Source organism: Terrapene carolina, unplaced genomic scaffold, assembly GCF_002925995.2.
Source record: "Terrapene carolina triunguis isolate 2854851 unplaced genomic scaffold, T_m_triunguis-2.0 Scaffold88, whole genome shotgun sequence".
NCBI classification, from domain to species: Eukaryota; Metazoa; Chordata; order Testudines; family Emydidae; genus Terrapene; species Terrapene triunguis.
Window position 1 is genome coordinate 15,034,841 of NW_020664439.1, and position 12,965 is coordinate 15,047,805.

The following is a 12,965-nucleotide window of genomic DNA, read 5'->3' on the forward strand; positions in this document are numbered from 1 at the left end:
ATAATGGGCTCTAGCATCTGTCTGCTTCCCTTTTTTTTCTGTTGTGCACTGCATGATTCCATGAAGACATTGCCATGTTTTTCTCCTGGAGTTAATCATTAAAGCCAGTGCTATTCACTTTTACTACTTTTTAAGGTAGTATATCTGCTCCTAGCACAGATTTCAGGTGGTCTGATATTCCTAGTGTATTCCTGAATGAAGAAAACACCCCGTTCAAGTCTGAAAAAAAATACTCAAATACAGCTATCACAAATTTTTTGTTGATGTGGGTCTTCTCTGACACATATTGATTGCCTGTCACATTCTGTAAATCAAAATTATGTATGTGTGTGTTCCATAATACCGCTGCTAAAAAAGAATCTAATTGTTCTTCCACTCAGCTTGAAGGGGAATAAACACACACTAATGAACATAAGCCTAAAGGACTCATAAGTGCTATAAAAATTATAATTCATATTTATTTTTATCAGCAACTCGGGAATCATAGATGTAGACATGGAAAACGCTCATTAGACCACCCAGTTTCTCACCCTAACAATGAAGAATGCTATTTCCCTGGTGATATTTTCCAGCATATTGTGTTTTCATGAAATAGGGGTCCTATTGCTTCAGTTAATTTTGGGTTTAAATCAAAAGTGTTTTGAAGAAATTGATAGGTACAGTGATAGTAAACTACCCATCCACACTGGTAGGTGTGTGTACCTACAGCTGTAATACAAGTCCAAAACGTTGTGGGTTTGGTTTCAACAAGATTTGCAAGCAAACCTTTTATTTGAGTTTCCTCTTCTTCCCTGAAGGAACACTTGGGTTCTGAATTCAGGGCAAGTTCAGATTTTGGTTATGGCTTCCTATGGCTTGCTGGTAGGTCCCTTTGGTTTGCCTCCCAGCATAGGATGGACCTGACTGAATAATGGCCTAGGTGGCAGGGAGGGAAGCTCAAAAACTGGAAGGCTAAAAGCACTTATAATTTATTATTTTAAAAAAATATGATTTTAAGCCAATCTCATGATTGATTTTGTTGTTTCGTTTTGAGACGTAACACAGGATTATTGAATGTTTGGAACTGGCAATACTTTAGTGGTCCCTCTTCCCTGTACCTCTGATCTTCCTGCTCCTGCCAAACAAAGCATTCATTATGCATTAAGCAATAAAGTATCCACTTGCTTTTATTTAACAAAATGGCTAGCCTTTATTTAGTATACAATAGAAAGGAAAATCCAAGGAAAATCCTCTCTACAGAACAATACACTAGTCTAGCCACATACAGAAACTTACTGTAACAGGTTTCTATGTATAACCTCACTATCTTCAGATCTCTTCAGTTCAGGAGATAACACACACTATTCTACAGATGCATACAGGTCCAGCACTAGTGTGTAGACTAGGAAATTACTAATATTTTGATTCTCCCAGGAGTACAGCTACTCACATGTACTCCAGTTTAGCCCATGTATTGTCCAGAACTCATTAATCTTTTATTTATTATATTTGATTATTATGTAAAGTTCATGTGTAAAACTGGACTAAAATATATTTGTTTGGAAGCTGTTTTTAGCCTCCATGTACACAGAATATGAACAGAGCAACCATGGAAGGAACAGGACATGTATATGCATAGGCCTCTCCAGCCTAAGAAATTTCTATCTAACTCTTAAAATGATTTGCTTTTGGGTCATCCTACCAAAAAGTAAATGTTCTGCTGCCAGTGCAAGAAAGAGCACAGTAGTAGGTGTGCAGTATTACAGTAATTATTGTCTATCTGTGCACTGAGGAGGGGATGGGAAGAAGTGTTTAGTGGTCTTCCTCTAAACAGAGAAGCTATAGGACTCCGCTGTAACGAATGCAAAGCTGAGTCTATATTGAAGCTACTGGATGTACAGCTATCCTTTAATACTTCCTAGTTCCCAGACTGACTGACCTGGCCTGTGATATCTAGTGTATTCACACAGGGCCTCCTTAAATTCTGGCCTGGATTAAGACATCATTGAATAGAACATATTGCTGTAGGGTAAAATTTTCAAAAAGGCCTAAATCCCTGAAAGTTTTGCCAGCAATCGTGCAAAATTAGTAATAAAAATAATCCTTAACCCAACAAAAAGAACAAAACAATGTTGTGCTCTTTTACACCTTTTTTGTAAAATGAGGCTCAGACTTCATTTAACTACAGCATCCCACTCTGTTCTGGAACAATGTCACACCACCGCAACACACAGCAAACATTCTTTTGGAAAGTTCAAATGTGGAGCATACATAGGTATAATTCAACTAATGCCATGGCTTACCTCCCCTTACAGAGGGGTGGTTTTTTTTCTGGAATACTTGAAAAAGCCAGAGCCTCACACAGACTTTCACAGCATGGAAGACAACACTTTTTGTTGAATTGGGCATGGATTTCATTTCACTGCAGCTTCGCAAGCTGTACTGAAAATCCTTTGGGTTATATAAGAAGGATGCCAATCAGCTACAGTAGCTCCATTTTCTTTCCATTTTCAGGGGCAATTTCTGAGTGATAGAAATTCAACACATACTGATTTTTTTCAAGGTAATCTGCTCACCTGCAATTATTATAGCCATAGCTGGTATTTCATTCCTGACCATGAAACTCTGTGTTTAAGGCCCCATAGGATTTACTTCAGTGGACTTTAGTTCATGCTTCTAATACTTAAGAGAATAAGCATCCCCTTTTCAGACCCTTTGAGAATACATAGGAGAAGAAAATTTAAAATCAAATGTTGACTTTGCACATGCACAACTCTCATTGATTTCAGTGGGAGATGCATGCACATGTCAGCAGGCAGAATTTGCTTCTTAATATGAATTTTATGCTGGAGCATTATGGTAAGTACATGTAAATGACATGCAGTCCTTTGCTGGGTAGTTTCTTTCAGTGAGCTAATTTAAATCAATGAGTCTTAACCATATTCTCACATTGTGCCATGCAATTTTAAATCAACTTTGTTTATAAAAATACAATTTCTGTTTTTCCCCATTTTCTCTCAGTATAGGTGCTTAGTTTATTATAACCATCCATCTGATAAAACTGGCTTAGTAATTGGCATCCATCAAGGCAGGGAAAGATTTCTTTTTATTTTCAAATGTAGGCATAAAGTATGTAATATTCTCTTGTGGTGATAACTATCATTTTGTTATGAATAGATATGCCATGAAGAGAGCCACAGAGAGCTGTTCATTGGGAAATTTGAATGTTAGTGAACAAGCCCCTGCAGCCCTTTAGGCTTGGATGCAAAGCGACTCTGAAAGCTGCCAATATTGATGTACAGTATTTGATTCGGTTGTTTTATCAGCCTGAGACCAGTCGGGGGGGAGAGTGAGAGAACAGACTCTATTTTCAAAACCATATGAGATGCATTGCACGTTGTGCATTGCATTCTGTATAATGTCCATATACAGTCACACCTCTGAAAAATGTGCTTAATTTTCAGAGGTTGCAGTAATTTTGCAAGGTACAAGAAGCTGGTAGTGCTGAGATATTATTTCATATGCTGGCTATCAAGGAATGAGTGGGTATTTTGCTTCCAAAATATAATGGGCTAGATTGTGGATGGTGCCGCCACTTTGCACCATGCTGCTGACATATTCTGGCTATAAAGCCAAGATACCGGGCTCCGGGCGGAATATTCCAGTGGAAAGGGGATTCTCTAGTAATGTAGAGACACTACATTTTCCTCCTAACAGTGGATGGGATGTGGCCAGGGTGCAGCCAGGAGGTGTCTATGCTGGGGACAGTTAGCAGCTGTAGTAAGTCAGAGCAGCTGTCAGGCTGTTCTGACTGTGCCTGCAAATCAGCCCTATATGCAGGGGTCCCATGACCAGGGAAGTACCAAGGTGGGCTTTATGCCACCTTTGCAGCTCCTTCGGACTTACGCTGTGCCTTCCTCAGTTATAGATGAACATCTGGCCCCAAATTTTTAATCACATAAATTACTACTAAAACACAGCACATCAGCAACTTTTCATTTTAAAGTTGAATGGGATTCCTATGTATTAAGGGTCAATTTTCAATGCAGCATCTAAAAATGCACCTGAAATATTTGAGAACACACCACTTTGTGTAGGCAAAACCCTGTATTCTTCTGTTTACACAGGCGTTTGCACACAAAATTACCTGATTTTCATGCAACAAACCCGGGGGGGGGGGGGGGGGGGTTGCTTGTAAGGGTGAGGGACTGCCTAAAGGGTGAAGCTGGCAGAGTAGCTGCAGAAAGCAATTCAAGCAATTACAGCTGCCCTGGAAGGAGGTGGTGACATCAAAACCAGCAGGGCCCCCCTTCCTCCTCCTCATCCCCTTTACCCAGAACTGCAGGTAAGAAACCCTCTGGGGGCACTAGGACCCAGGTAGCATTCCACTCACATGGCTTTAGGGAGAATCCAGCCGGAGATGCAATTCAAGCAGGGAGTGGAGCCTATGGATACTGTTGTCTCAGGCTATTCTCTGCAGTTTTCACTCTGAACATTCTGCCACTGGCTATTTGCTCCAACCCACTACCTTAGCAAGACAAAACTAACGAAACCTCAGAATTAATATGCTCTTTGCAGTTAGCATGCTGATCCCTCTGTTTTTATGTTCTAGCCCTTTTCCCTATCCTTTCTCTGTCATGTCTGGGTAGCCTGAATCTCTTCACGGCACAGACTGTTTCTTATTCTATAGCTGTACAGCACAAGTGGGGCCCAATTTTCAATTGACCCCCTAGGCATTACCATTATAAGCATCATTATTATTTTAAGTAGCAGTAGTAGTGTACAAATATTATAAGTCTGATTATGTTCTCATATGGGTTTCACACTGATTCAACTGTGTTGACTTCAGTGGTGTTTCCCCTGCTTTACAGACCAGGATGAGGCTGCACGGGCCCAGCTTTGTTGGCCTTCTGAAAATCTCACCCTACACCTTCTGCTGTGGGAACTGACATGCTATTTAAAACCCTTAATGTTTCCTTTTGCGCTTGCTACTTGAGCTGTATATTTAAAAGCAAAGTAGACTCATATTGATTAGATTGCCTTAGAAAAGTGTCTGTAAATCATTGTTGGAAATAAGCCTGCTGCTGGAAAGGCTAGAGACAAGGTAATACTTTGGCAAGCAAAGCACAGCTCCTGTGTGCTTGACTTCCAAATCCCACTTCCGAGAGCTCCAACATGTTTCATTTGTTTGTGCCAAGTCTAAACTTTTTCCAGTATCTGAGTCAAAAAGGAAGTCTTTATTCCTTTCTATAAATTTCCTCCCATGAGAAATTGTCTTATCTATCTAAGAATCCTCTGTCTACTGATCCAAGCCATAGAAGCATTGTAGCAGCTAAAATTCACAACTAGAGGCTTTCATATGTTAATTAATTTACATATTTCATTTCAATAATTACTTACTCATTCGTCCACATGCACCCAGGCATCCTGGATGCTGCCCCCACATGATTTTCCATTGAAAGTGACAAGTGTACAACTTTGTCGTATCTCCACCCATTTCTGATAAGGTGCAAACATGCATTCCATTCAAGTGAACACAAATTTGCACTTAGTTTAAATATTGCATATGACAGGTTTCTAATCTGAAGTCACTCTGAGGAAGCGTATGAGCTCTCATTTCTTGGCTTTTAGCTGCGCATCTCCCATGCAAAAATTTTAAAGCGTAGCCAATCAGAACCCGCTTCACTGATGTTCATTAAGCTTCCCCTATGTTCAAAAACTAGGAATGTTTTTAGGCTGTTTTTTATCTGTCTCTAGATTGTGACACTGAAGCATCATTGTCCAGCCCTGAGGGCAGAGCACTGGAGATACTCCACCTCAGCAAGATTTTACACAATGCTACACCCCTGTAAGGGGACCAGGATAGTACTCACTTGTGTTGCCAGCAATCCATGGCAATCCATGGCTCCACCTACTCTGTCTCTTTCCGTCCCTTTAGGGGCACATTGCATTTCCTGAGGAGTAGTTGGTCAGCAATTCTGCCTAGGAGAGCTGCATATCTTTATACGATCCCTTTATTCATATCAGATTTGCTGTAAACATAATATACCATAGTTCTATTTTAAGACTCTTTTTAAAGTACCTTCTCTAAATTCCAATTATTGGTAGGTTTCCAGTGCTTTTATTATGAAAATAGATATCAGTAGGGGCATGGTAAGCCTTTCTTTTGAGAGAAAATATTAGACCCTTTATTCAACCCTGCTGTGAACAGTCTCGATTAGTAGCCTAAAAATTTCTGCTTTTGTAACCTATCACCCAGTGTGTGTGTTATGTATCTCCCTTCATGCCCAGTGAGTCTATTTCAACACGCAGTTGCAGGGCATGGCCTTTAGGTCAAGCTGAATAGGCTAACACAGCTAGTGCCAAAGTTCCCAATTCAATCCCCAGTGGTGGCCAGGATGGTGAATGTCTGGTTTGGGAGTGGGAGGCCCTGGGAGGGCGCTAAGGGCTAGTCAGGGGAGCTGGCAGGAACATAGGGACAGTGGGGGAGCCCACTATGCCCCCACTGCAATTCTCCATGGTGGGGGAGGGGGGTTCTGGGGATCAGGACTTCTGACCCATGGGGGATGGGTGTGCACCAGAGCTCAGGGCTTTAGCTGAGGGAGGGGTGGGCTTGGGGCTTTAGCTCCATGGGGCTAAAATATTTACCGGAGCTCCACTCCAGACAGCTCTGGCTGAATTTAAGCCCTACAGGGCTTTAGCTTATCTCTAACTATTACAGGTCAGGGTGAGACCTAATGTGGAAACCAGATTATCCCACATCTGCCTACTGAGAGGTTCTGACAATGAGGGATCCGAATTGGTATAGATATTGCTATGTCCTATGACTCGAAGCAAAACTCCTCTGAATTGAGTGACTGCCCCATCTCTGTAAAGGGAAGAGCCATAACCCCTGATTCAAAATCAATTTCTGGCTCTGGATCCAAATGTTCTGAGCTCAGACCCATCTCTTAATTTTCAGATGTTTTATATGTTAATGGAGAAACAGCTAGTAGAATTACATGCTAGTCTGCTGGGAAATGATTTTGCTAGATGTATAATATAGTATCAGAAAGAGCTCCAGGCTACATGAATCTTCTCTTGCAAATGGTATAGATAATAGCACAAACCAAAGGAAACTCCTGTGAATCATCTCAGTGATTTCAGCAGGACTACACATGTGGGTAAGGGAGATAACTTGCATGTGTAATGTTTACAGGATCAAACCCTATGTTTATAGACTTGACTTCGGTAAAAAAGGAGCCAAGCCTAGCAGTTCACAGCAGTACTGAGTGCTGCGTCATAAGAGACCTGACTTCTCGAGCAGCATTTCATCTCTTGCCACTAAAGAGGAGGCATATGGCAGAAATAAAATATTTCATCTGCATGGAAGTATGTGTTGGTTGCTCACTGCATCAGCTGCTCCTGCTGGGCAGTACAGCAAGTGACATTGTGGTTGATCTTTGTGGCTCTTTACTTGCACTTCAGGCCTGTGTTTCAATGTTACAGGTTTTATTATCTTCCGGATCCTGGTAAGATGCTGATATGGGATCATCATGAGCCATTAGGATCTTTGGTTTGATTGGGCTGTAGCACGGTGCAGAAATTCTATGCTTGGGAGAGGATGGGAAAAAATACAAGCAGAATCCTTTTAATTTTGAAAGCTCCTGCTGTTCATGTGTGCAGTTCCCAGAATCCATGGCTGTGATCCTACCTTTCCTGCCCCCTCACATCTATCACTGTTAGTCTCTAAGGTGCCACAAGTACTCCTGTTCTTTTTGCGGATACAGACTAACACAGCTGCTACTCTGAAACCTATTACATCTCATGGACTCATGAAATCATGTTTGAGGATAAAAATTGTGGATGCCTAAAAACTGAAGATACTAGTTCCAATTTACAAATATAATTTTATGCTAATCTTGAAAGAGCTTTTCTGATACAAAGTTAAATGTTTCATCCTAATATATACATACGTAATTTATTCCAATGCGGAATAGACATTTCAAAGCCACTTCAGTCCTTTATCTTCAGAACATTTGAAGTGAACAGAGAATGTGCATATTAATTGGCATAAGAGTAAACAAGGGGTTAAAATATCCTAAAATAAGTTACTGTTTGCTTAACTGTGACAATACTAATTGCTTTGAGTAATAAATTGCTATTTATTCAGTGAAGAGACTGCCTGTAGCCAGAACACACACAGTTCTTGAGTCAGATATTAGCACTGTATATACAATAGGTCATGTTATTGTCTTTCAGCATAGTTCATTTCTGTAATATCTTATTTTTCCCCTGCCTCTGAACTAATGAATCCCGTTGGACTAGACTGACTTACTAGGGAAGTTATACCAGCTGGGTCTATAGGCTTCCTATGGTAGCAGGCTTTGCAATGATTTGTGGTACACTACGCACAGATACACACTCCTGTGGGTTTTACCATTGCTGGAGGCCCACAGCCTGGATTTTGCCAGCTAACCCAAGAGATGAATCAGGCCAGCAACTGTTATCAAGTGTCTCTCCTTGCTCAGAATAAGGAGCAGTCACTACTATAACTTCCTTTGGGTTCCCATAGCCAGAACAAGAAGCCTCTTTTTATAGAGGCAGAGCACAGCTCTGTATGGCTTCTGAATGACAAAGGTACATGCAAAGGTTCTGTGCGAATAATATCATACCTTGCAATTCCATGGCATCTTCTAGCTACGAACCTCAAAAGTAGTGTTACAATATCATATACAGGAGCACAGAAGGAGAAAAATAGATATCTTGCAGTGGATATGAAGTACCTAAAATGAACGCCTGCGCCTGAGGCATGAAACCAATAGATTATAGGTCTGAACTGGTAAGAGGGGCTCAGGGAAGATGTGACTCTACAGTATTTGAACATCATGGGATTTAAGCAACCACAATAATTCTGAATCCCTCCAGCTTTACTCAGAACTGTGATATTATAAGGTATTTGCAGTTTCTAAAATAAATATATAAATCATATAATTGTGTTAGTTTGCTGTACAGCATTTTAATTACATTTCTGCAAGTAACTAGTGAAGTAATTTCCATAGAGCAAAGTAACAGAATAACTTTCAACCCATTATTTTGTAACACACATTAGGGGAAAAAAAAGTGAGGTAGAAAGACTCCACTGTCTGACAAGCAATCTCCAAATATTAAGCAAATGCCACCATTTCTGTTTGGCCAGTATTTCTTAATTAATGTACATTCTCTGCCTTCAGTATCCAACTTCAGAGTTAAGAAGCTTTTTATTATGACTGACTAGTAAAGCAAAATGGAATTAAAAAAATAACCAGTACTCTGTAGGTTTTTATTATTTGTTCTGGATGTTAACCCCTTTATATAATCTTTTCTTTATTGTTGTTTGTAATAAAATAAGTCATAATAATCATATCAAAGCCCTTCAGTTGCCCCTTTCATCTATCCAAGCACCTAAACATTAACTACATTAGACTCAGAGAGAGAGAAAGATCATTTCATCCACCAAGGAAATGCAGCTTCTTCTAGGGTAGAATGTGGCACCTTTTCAACAACTCTATATCATAGTTTGAGTCAGAAAGTGAAGGCTGCCATATTCAGTTGCCAGTATAACACTGGCACTCAACCTTTCCAAACTATTGTACCCTTTTCAGGTGTCTGATATGTCTTGCATACCCCCAAGTTTCACCCCACTTAAAAACTACTTGCTTCCAAAATCAGACATAAAATACAAACGTCACAGCACGCTATTACTGAATAATTGCTTACCTTCTCATTTTACCATATAATTATAAAATAAATCAATTGGAATATAAATATTGTACTTACATTTCAGTGTATAGTATATAGAGCAGTATAAACAAGTCATTGTATGAAATTTTAGTTTGTACTGACTTCATTAATGTTTTTTTATGTAGCCTGTTGTAAAACTAGGCAAATAACTAGATGAGTTGATGTACCCCCTGGAGGACCTCTGCGTCCCCCCAGTGGTATGTGTACCCCTGGTTGAGAACCACTGCACTATAATACATGGGTAGAATTTAAATAGGCTGAGTAGTTATTTGGGCAGGACACCAGAGCTATTAACCTAGAGAAGGACAAACTATTGTTATTAATAGCATTTTCTACAAATTTAGTATGTTTTTTAGGTTAGTGAATTCTAACCCTGCCTTTCCCAATTCTGACCTCAAAAAGGACTCACTTGAGATGGCAACCCCGAATCTGAGGCCACAACTTGGCCCATCAGGTTCTGAGTTCAGTTGTGTTCAGAGTTCTTGTGAACTGGGATTCCCTCCTTTCCCTGTTGTCAGATCAGCTTTGTTCATCATCTATTGTTCCTCAATCCTGATGAAATCCTGGCCCCATCAAAGTCAATTGTAAAGCTTTGATATCATAGCATTTAAGGCCAGAAGGAATCATCAGATCAACTAATTTGACCTCCTGTGGATCGCATCACCAAACCACTACTGCATCAAGCCCAACAACCAGTATTAGACCAAAGTGTTTTTGCCATCAGGAGACTAAACTATTATGTGCCACAAACAGACAACAGAAAGGACTGAGGTACACCACACCTGAGGCCCCTGCAATGGTAGGGAATTTATTTAGTGAGATATACCCAGCTGATCCTAGCATTGACTTCAGTGGGGAAAGGATTATAGCCTATGTATTTAAAAAAGACAAAAACCTAGCTTGAAGAATAATGACTGTGCATGTTTTAGATACTGCAGTTTTCCTCTTAATTTAAGGTAAATCCTGTCTTACATGACTGTTGGAATTGGACCCTGAGTGTCAAATTGTAGCTGTCTCTAGGGGAGTAAAAGGAGGCAGGAAGCTCTGTTGACCCCTAATTCATCAAAGAAGGAGGTAGCTAGTGTTCTGGCAATGTTCAGTGGCCCAAAAGGGGCATGACCAGGTGAGCTGTATGAAGCGCACATTACATACTTAGCCACTATATGTCATATCAATGTCCCACAGGGCATCTCCAGCTCCAAGAGCCATCATTTTACTCTGTCCATAACATGGGTGCTTTGCAAGATTAAATGTTATCACTGTGAAATTCACCCCTTATCTTATTTTTTGCTGACAAATGTCCAGTTTTATTTTTGTTTTGTTTTTTAACGTTACTTGGGCACATTTTTTTCTATGTCATAGAAGCTGTTAAACCTAACCAGTTCAAACTGAAATTTCCCAAGGGAATAATCCAAATCTGCATTTCCATATATATTAATAAACTGTAACATTTTCAGCAATTCATAAAATACACATTTGAAATGAGAGAGAACCTGTTACCAGTACAAAGGAGAGCACAGGCTCTTTCCTGTCAAAAGTAATGAAGTGAGATCATCTACACAATTATTTCTAGTAGCTGGTCTCAATAGTCCTCTATGCAGCAAAGTATATATAAATCTTTCTCAGTCTGCTATGCTGTAGCAGGACATTCTAGCTCCAGCCAGCTCCTACTTACAAGTTGGAGGAGTACATAAATAAATCCTTTAATTCTCTCAGTAGCTCAAGGCATTGTAATGTTGGAGAAACAACTTCAGTGAGTTTGTTTGTTTGGGGAGAAGACAAAGGTAAATGGCAGGTCCAGATCATTTTGATTTCATTTATACTGGTATAAGTCTGGAGTGACTCTGTTCGCTTGGACTGAGTTATTCTGGATTTTAGCTTGTGTACCTGAGATCAAGATTTGGCTCACTGCCTCTAATGAATGGGAGAAAAGTGCCAAACATGCTTCTAAAGAGCACCCACTGCTGTGCAACTAACAATTGCATCAATAGCGTGAGACGGGTATTAACCTTTTGTAACCATGTCATGTAATGGGGACCAGGAACAGTAGGCTAATCTTTTACTAGCATTTGTGTCACATCTTTGATACAGGTGGTAGCTTTAGAAGAAGCTGTGGCTTATTTTGTCCTTTGGGGAACTTCAGGGATGAATTCGGCTTTGTGTGTCTGCCCTACTAATAAAGGCCATTGTGGGGGTTACTAGTGTACATGTGTAAGAATTAGACACAAAATGAAAAAAATGTCCTTTGGATACTTGCTTGGGACACAGCAGGTTTGTTCTGGCTATTTGTGTTCATACTTCTGTCTTGTTATAGGTGCAGACACTGCACACCTCCTGGAGGGGCAGGTCTCAGGAAATCTTCAGTAGTTAGTATCATGAAAACTGTCGGAGGGCAAATATAGTAGAGGTGTGAAGTTTACTATTTAACTGGCATGCAATTTATTGTATTGGTGCACTTTGAGCCAACTGAAAGCACCACCATTCCCTGGCAGGTGTGTGGGTAGTTTAATATGTCAATGTAATTTATGGCACTGGCATACTCTTAGCCGTGGGTGTGTGTGCGGGAGTAGTAGTAAGCATCTCTTTCAAGAGTAGGCGCTGATTGCTAGACATTTCAAAGTGACCTCCAAATGCCCACTTCTCTGTCAAATAGGAGACTTCCCATGATTTACTATACTATAGGAGTACCACAGCTTTTAAAGATGGGAAAAAGCCCAAGACAAATCAAAATCTTTTGGAATATCAGCCTATGATGACTTGTGGATAATTTAGAAGTAAATTTGGTATATAACATAAAGATTTGCAAATCTAGAGGAAACAGAATTTTTATTGGGGAGTGTAAGATCATTCGAAGGGATGATAAAATCCACATGCATTTTTCCTGGTCCTACATTTTCTTAGACAAATGGGAAAACCACCACCACAGTGAAAGTTCAGGAGTACTTGTGGCACCTTAGAGACTAACAAATTTATTAGAGCATAAGCTTTCGTGGGCTACAACCCACTTCTTCGGATGCATATAGAGTGAAACATATATTGAGGAGATATATATACACACATACAGAGAGCATGAACAGGTGGGAGTTGTCTTACCAACTCTGAGAGGCCAATTAAGTAAGAGAAAAAAACTTTTGAAGTGATAATCAAGATAGCCCAGTACAGACAGTTTGATAGTGTGTTTTTTTCTCTTACTTAATTGGCCTCTCAGAGTTGGTAAGACAACT

General features: G+C 40.0%; 1 protein-coding gene across 1 annotated transcript in view; it reads left to right on the forward strand.

Annotated features, from left to right (window-relative positions):
* The window catches only part of NYAP2 (neuronal tyrosine-phosphorylated phosphoinositide-3-kinase adaptor 2), a 178,419-nt gene that overhangs the window by 57,362 nt on the left and 108,092 nt on the right, over positions 1-12,965 (forward strand). The gene's annotated exons all lie outside the window — the stretch shown is intronic.